This window comes from Myotis lucifugus, unplaced genomic scaffold (genome assembly GCF_000147115.1).
Source record: "Myotis lucifugus unplaced genomic scaffold, Myoluc2.0 scaffold_84, whole genome shotgun sequence".
In the NCBI taxonomy this organism is placed as follows: domain Eukaryota; kingdom Metazoa; phylum Chordata; class Mammalia; order Chiroptera; family Vespertilionidae; genus Myotis; species Myotis lucifugus.
Window position 1 is genome coordinate 4,031,857 of NW_005871132.1, and position 6,697 is coordinate 4,038,553.

General features: G+C 41.7%; 1 protein-coding gene across 4 annotated transcripts in view; it reads right to left on the reverse strand.

Moving 5' to 3' along the window:
• Positions 1–6,196, reverse strand: part of GOLGB1 (golgin B1) — an 80,104-nt gene extending 73,908 nt beyond the window's left edge. For 3 of the 4 annotated variants that reach the window (XM_023755783.1, XM_023755782.1, XM_006090939.3), the window contains exon 1: positions 5,694–6,196. The gene's annotated coding sequence lies outside the window, so the exon portion shown is untranslated. The remainder of the gene's footprint in view (positions 1–5,693) is intronic. The other variant, XM_014457749.2, reaches the window with a different exon arrangement.
• Positions 6,197–6,697: the final 501 nt, after the last annotated feature.

A 6,697-nucleotide genomic window follows, 5' to 3' on the forward strand; every position in this document is an offset into this window, starting at 1 on the left:
TGAAAAATACTGGAAAGAATGTAAATAGCATACGCAAAAAAAAAACAAAAAACAAAAAAAAAAAACACCTTTTAAAATTGTTTTTAATAACCAAAATTGGTGGTGGTTGTATCAGTGTTGTTATTCCTAAACTATTATATGCATCATGTGGAATTAAAGCAAATGAGTAATTATGGACATAGTAATATCTATTTTCAGTATGAAAAAGGGAGTAACAGATATAACAGAAGAAATTAAGAACCCCAGAATAAAAACTGATCTTGAATTTGAATTGAACATATCAGTATGTACCTACAAGGTATTTTACTTTAACAGATATATTTTCCTAGCTCTGTCCTCTGAAAAGATTTAAAAACAATGACACACTGAGAAACAATGAGCATCTCTAGTGCCTAGATGGGGTCTTGAAATACTAGTTTCCATTTTAAAAAAAATTTTTTTAAAGCAGAGGGCTTCTTAGAGAAATGACTGGTTCCACTTCTGAAGTAGGAAATGTACAATATGAGCCAGAAATATCTTGTCATACGAAATAACAAGGAAGCTGTCAAAGACTTCTACAGTCATGTCAAAATGACTCAGGAGCCAAACTGAAGAAGTTCCCATAGGCCAAGGGAACAATTAGAATTTCTGATAAGAATATGAACTGCAGCCCTAACTGGTTTGGCTCAGTGGATAGAGCGTCGGCCTGTGGACTGAAAGGTTCCAGGTTCTATTCCGGTCAAGGGCATGTACCTTGGTTGTGGGCACATCTCCAGTAGGAGGTGTGCAGGAGGCAGCTGATCGATGTTTCTCTCTCATCGATGTTTCTAACTCTCTATCCCTCTCCCTTCCTCTCTGTAAAAAATCAATAAAATATATATATATATATACATATATATATATAAAAGAATATGAACTGCAACACATTGAAACATACCAAAAATATTTACAGCCACAAGTTCATAATAATAATAAACAGGTCATCCATCATCTGAACTGATAAGGTAAGTACAAGAATTTATCTTGCCTTTCTTATTTGAACTGTACCACTCAGGAAGCAAATAGTAGATGATGGAGGAGATGAGGGGGCACACTGTCTCATAAAATTATTCCAGCTAATAAATGAAAATAAAATGGTAGAATCAGAATTTCTACTCTAATATTTTACAACTCCTAATAAATTCATGCATCTAGACTTAAGAGCATTGATAGCTAATAGCAACAAAAGAGCAAAAAGCAGACATTATGACCCTCCCGATGAAAGACTATACCACCATTTATAGTCTTGCCAAAGAAACCCAACTTCAGTCTGGTGAAGCCACTGGACTGGCTGCCAATTTGCAGGAAATGCAGAGGACAGAGGAATATGCTGAACAGCTCCCATAAAAGTATAATTCCCAGAGTTTGGGAAACACCACAGGTTAAAAGGCCTCAATTCTTCAACAGAAATTGCGTATTTCAAAGTCCCTCAGCTTAAGCATTATTACATAAAACTAGAGGCCTGGTGCATGAAAATTCATGCACTGGAAGGGGTGTCCCTCAGCCCGGCCTGCCCCCTCTCACAGTCCGGGAGCCCTCAGGGGCGGGAGGCGACCTGGCGATCAGGGGAAGGCAACGCCCCATCACACCTATGCTGCTGCCACTGCCGGCAGCGCAAGCCTCGGCCAGCCCAGTTACCTGAGCCTCGGGCAACCCTGGGTGGCTGGGCAGCAGCCATCCAAGGCTTGCCTGTGCCTCAGGCCGGCCCTGGGCAGCTGGGTGGCTGGGGGACTCCGGAGGCAGGCGCTTGGAGCCATGCACCTGCCGCACGGGCAGGGCTGAGGGGACTGGGCAGTACCATCTTGTGGCTGTGGGCGCAGCCATCTTTGAGGGCGTGGCAGTTAGTTAGCATATTCCCTCCTTATTGGCTGTGGGCGCCGCCATCTTTGAGGATGGGGCAGTCAATTAGCATATTCCCTCTTTATTAGATAGGATGCTCTTTAAATGGAAAATAGGTTACTTTTCCACATAACCATTTAAAAACATGTATATTTGAAGAAAGGAGAGATCAGTATCAGGGACATACCATTTCAGGCAGAAGTAAAAGGAGTTGCTTGTAGAGTGATTCAATAATCTCAGAGGGCCATGAAAAAGAGATGGCATAATGGAAAGAGCACCAAATTGGGAGTCAGGAACTGAACTTTTTGGTTGTATTGTTCTGGGTAATTCACATTACAGTTTCCTCATCTTAAAATGAAGACTGACAGGGAGTATTCTAATGTCCAGTACTATGTGATTCAAGATGAATTCTATAGCTGTTGATATTAAAGGAACAATATGGAAATGGAAGTTGAAAGGGCATCTCAGACACAGTTAAGTGCTTTAGGTAGCTTAAAGGTTGGGAATTTGAGGGTAAGAGAACCACTAAGTAGAATAATTAAGCTAAATGAACCAGACCTCCTCCTCTGTTAGATTAACTATAGGACAGAAATGGGCAAATGCTATAAATAAAAATTAGTAAATGGGAAAATATTTATGTTCATAATGATAAATTAATGTACGGAGTATGTGTGGCCAGTGGAATAACAATGTTCTTACTACTGTTTTATAAAGCACCAGAATGATGAGTAGCAACTTGAGAAAAGAAAAAAATAAAGAGCTACATGCTAAGGCCAGGCTTCAAAAAAAACACGTAGGCAAATAAAACAATCCCTCCATGTCAGTGCTGGCCACACCTTCCACAAACCCTGTACAGGATCTCAACACTTGTGTGTTGAGGTGGCACTTAAAATTCATTAAGTCTCACATTCTCTAAGTCTTCACTGCTATTCATAATTATTTTCAAAATACCTACTTGGTGTAGAGCATAATGCCAGGAGCCACAAGAAATATAAAAAGAAATATAATGCATGTCCCTAACCACAGAGAACTTAGTACAGGAAAATCAAGAAAATAACTAAAGATAGCACATGCCTGTGTACATCCATTTGCTTTAGAATTTAAATCATATTTTCCCAGAGAAACTACAACAGAAAATGGTAAGATTTCCAGGTCTCTCCTCAAACTTATTTAATGCATATTTGTTTGAGCCTCAGTAGTTTTCCTTAATTCTCAAAGTGATTCTCAACCAGTTTGAGGAGCTCATAGGAAATATTGCCATATAGCTGGAAAAAGCATATGCAATATTACAATTTTCTAATTAGAAAATAAAAACTATTTTTCATGATACAAAAAATTACTATTTTCAATAAATAGAGTAAATGTTAGCTATAATTATATATACAGTACTATATACTAAGTACTGCTCCAATCGCTTTACATATAATTTTTTTACCATAATTATTTTACTCACTTTGTTATTAAAACAACCTCAAAGAGGAGGTATATCAATACCCTAAGTTTTAAGATGAATAAACAAAGGCATAGCGAGGTTAAATAATATGCTTAGTCACAGAGCTCAACAAAGCTTCTTGGCTGGTGGGGAAACAAAAAAGAATCTATTTTCCGAGTAATCTCATCACTCAACATTTGTCACTGGGGCTGAAAATAAGGCTGGGAGGCATGAAGATAATCATATACTTATAGTTCCATAAGCACTTTTTTTGAGGACTACATAGACTGAAATGAAATGATTCATAATAGTAGAGTCCCAAAGAATTCCATACTGTTTACATCACAGACAGGCTCACACAAGAGCCTAGCTGCTGGGCCAGCATATACGCACATGCATGTTCACTGTAACAGTGTTTGTGATGGCCAATAACTGGAAATGATCTAAATGTCCATCAGGAGAGGGCAGCCTAAATACACTTTCATATTTCTACAAGGGAATGCTATGTAGCCTTTTTTTAAAAATATGAGGTGGTTTTATACTTATAGATATGGAGAAAATACCTAATATGTAATACTTACTGGCAAAAGAAAGTTGTAAAATAACATGTGTTTTATGATTCCACTTGTGGGAGAGGAAAGAAGGGGGAAATATATATGTGCTTGAATATGATCAGAAAGTTTCTTAGGAAAAAACAGTTACTTACAATGCGTACTTCTGGAAGGTGGGAATGGGAAAAAGGATCAGTAAAGAGATTTTTTTTAAATATTATATCCTTTTGCATTAAATTTCATTTTACCAAACACACATATTGTTGATTTTAAAATAGCTTATTAAAAATAGAGTATTATACAGCCTAAGCTCCACTTATATAGCAGTTCCTAATAATAGAGTGGTATGTAATGATCAATGGTGAGACATTTCCCAACTATGTTATTCCTAATAGTGGGTAACCTAAATAAGTTCATGAATGATTTCTTATAAACAAGAGTAAAACCAACAACATTCTTCTAATTAATTCATTAATGTAAAGGGGGGGGGCCTTTAAGAGTCAAGCAGAAGAAAAAAAATTATCTCCTACAGATGATTATTTTTAGGAGAATCTGCATCCCAGAATAATGGAGGTCCTTAAAACATTTTTAAAAAGGAGATCCCCTCAGTCTGGAAGTCCTCAGAAATGCAAACTGCCTTCTTGAAAAAATAAACACCTTTATATGAACTCCAAATTAGTTTGAGAGCATCCCAGGGAGTGGGCAAGATTTGTTTTTCATCCGTTAGAATATATGCTTTTGCATATTTTATAATAAAGTGCTATTTATCCATTAGCCACAATTATCAACTTTTCCCTATATCTAGTCCATGACCAAATCCTGCCATTTTCCAAAAGAATATTTCCTGGGTTTGACCATTCACAATCATCGGACCATCCAAATTTAATTACTTCGTGCTTCAGAAAAGACCTCCGGCCTCTCTGTATGGAGTTCTCCACTGTCGTCTTGCAGAGCTGTAGGAATCTTTAAAAGCTCAGAGAGCTTCCAACTATTTCCAAATGTGAAGGACTTATCCAGTGATTTTAAATATCTGTCCCACTCTTAAAATATCCTCTCCCCATAGATCAACTGGACCTCATAAGTCAGACAAATATATTCCTCATTTGTCAAGAGGCTCATCCTCCCCTTCACACGCCTACACACCACTCACGCTATGCAGAATAAACATCCTCCACACCAAATCAATTTCTTTTTCCTCCAGGACTCTCTTCAGGTAACCCTTTCCTCTAACAGCCTGCCCACCTCTGATTTCTGGGATTTTAGTGTTGCTGGGATTGCAAGAATCATCCCTCTCTCCTAATCTCTCCAATAACTCCTTAGCAGGATCATTCCAAAGACCCTTGTTTGCGTTTCTCTCGCCAACATTTTTGTGATCTCCGCCCTCAAGACCTTTGATTTTTTTGGGTCCTGCCTCCCCTTCCGGACACTAAGTTTTTTTAGGGCCTGAGCAGAGCAGGTTCTCTCCGACGTCAGCAGCTGGGTACCCAGGCCGGCCGAGGCGGGCGGCTCAGGGAGCGAGGCACCAGGCAGGGGAGGGGACCAAATGCCTTTCTCCGTTGCTCCCGGCAGAGAACCGTCCTGGGGAGGGGACCGACCGCGCGTACGTGCCCCAGGCCGCGCAGGACGACCGGAAGCCCTCCCGCGGGGCCAGCAGGCGTGTGGGTGACGAGAGCTAGGCCTGGTAGGTGAAGGGAGGCGAGTGAAGGGCCGGATCTCAGACTGAATCAGGGAGAGGACGGGCGGGGAGGGGACCAGCGTGTGGCTGCTTCGGCAGCTCTGCGGGCCTGCGGCGGGGGTGGGTTACCGTTAAGAGACTCACGGAGAGGAGGAGTTGAGGAGCGTCCCCCACTCACCTGGAAGAGGCTGCCGCCTGCGGCTCCAGCTGCCCCCCTCCCAAATTTAAGCCACGTCAACTCGGGAATCCCGAATGGCAACACCTACCACCGCCGCGCCCCGCCAGGGGACTCTGCCACTCGCTGTTGGGACGGAAGATGGGATTATGACATGGACCAATCAGGGCTACCGGCACGGCGTTACCAGGGAGACCAGGCACGCCTTGTTTGTAACTAACCTGTCAACAATGGCAGAAACCAATCAACGTCAGGAAATGCTCCGCTTCCTCAAAGAAACAGCCAATGGACTCTAAAGATTCGTGGAGGGGCGGAGTCTGGCTCGAGCTAGTGTTCCGGAAGAAGATCTGGGTCCGAACCGGAAATATCGGGAGGGCGGGCGTTCGGGGAAAGATCAGGTGTTTTCTGCGTCTGCCGTGTTGGCCGGATTCATCCAATTACCCCGCGGCATTGGCCTGGATTGACCCAGACTACCACTGCCATCAGGGAGGTTGTATGACCTCTGAGAAGAGGGTGGGGAATGTGGGTTTTGCTTTAAAGTAATAAAATATTAGAGCCGGAAAGAAAGTCGTCTAATATGACCTTTTCATTTTACTGGTGAAAAATGAGAACCAGATTAAAGTGACTCGCCCACAAATAGCGACTTAGTAACGGAACGTGTACTAAAACCTGGCGTCTATATAAAAGAAGATCAGAGAATAGTGAATACTAGTTAAGTGCCTCATGGGTAGTGGCGCTTAAACTGGGCCAAAGGTGAAATTTGAGGACTCAGGTCATGGAATGGGAGTCAGTGAGGAGCTCCAGTAAAAAGGCACCGAAATCATGCCTGATCTCCTTAAGCCCCTAAGGCACTCTCTTGACAGTGAGTATTAATTTGAATTTATTGAGGCTAGTGTGTGCCAGGCACTGAGCTAGTCCACTAAATGCATCTTCACCCTAATGCTCAGTAAGGTCTTTGCTGGCTACCCATCAGAAATTGCAGTCCCCTGCATTTACTGTATACTGTA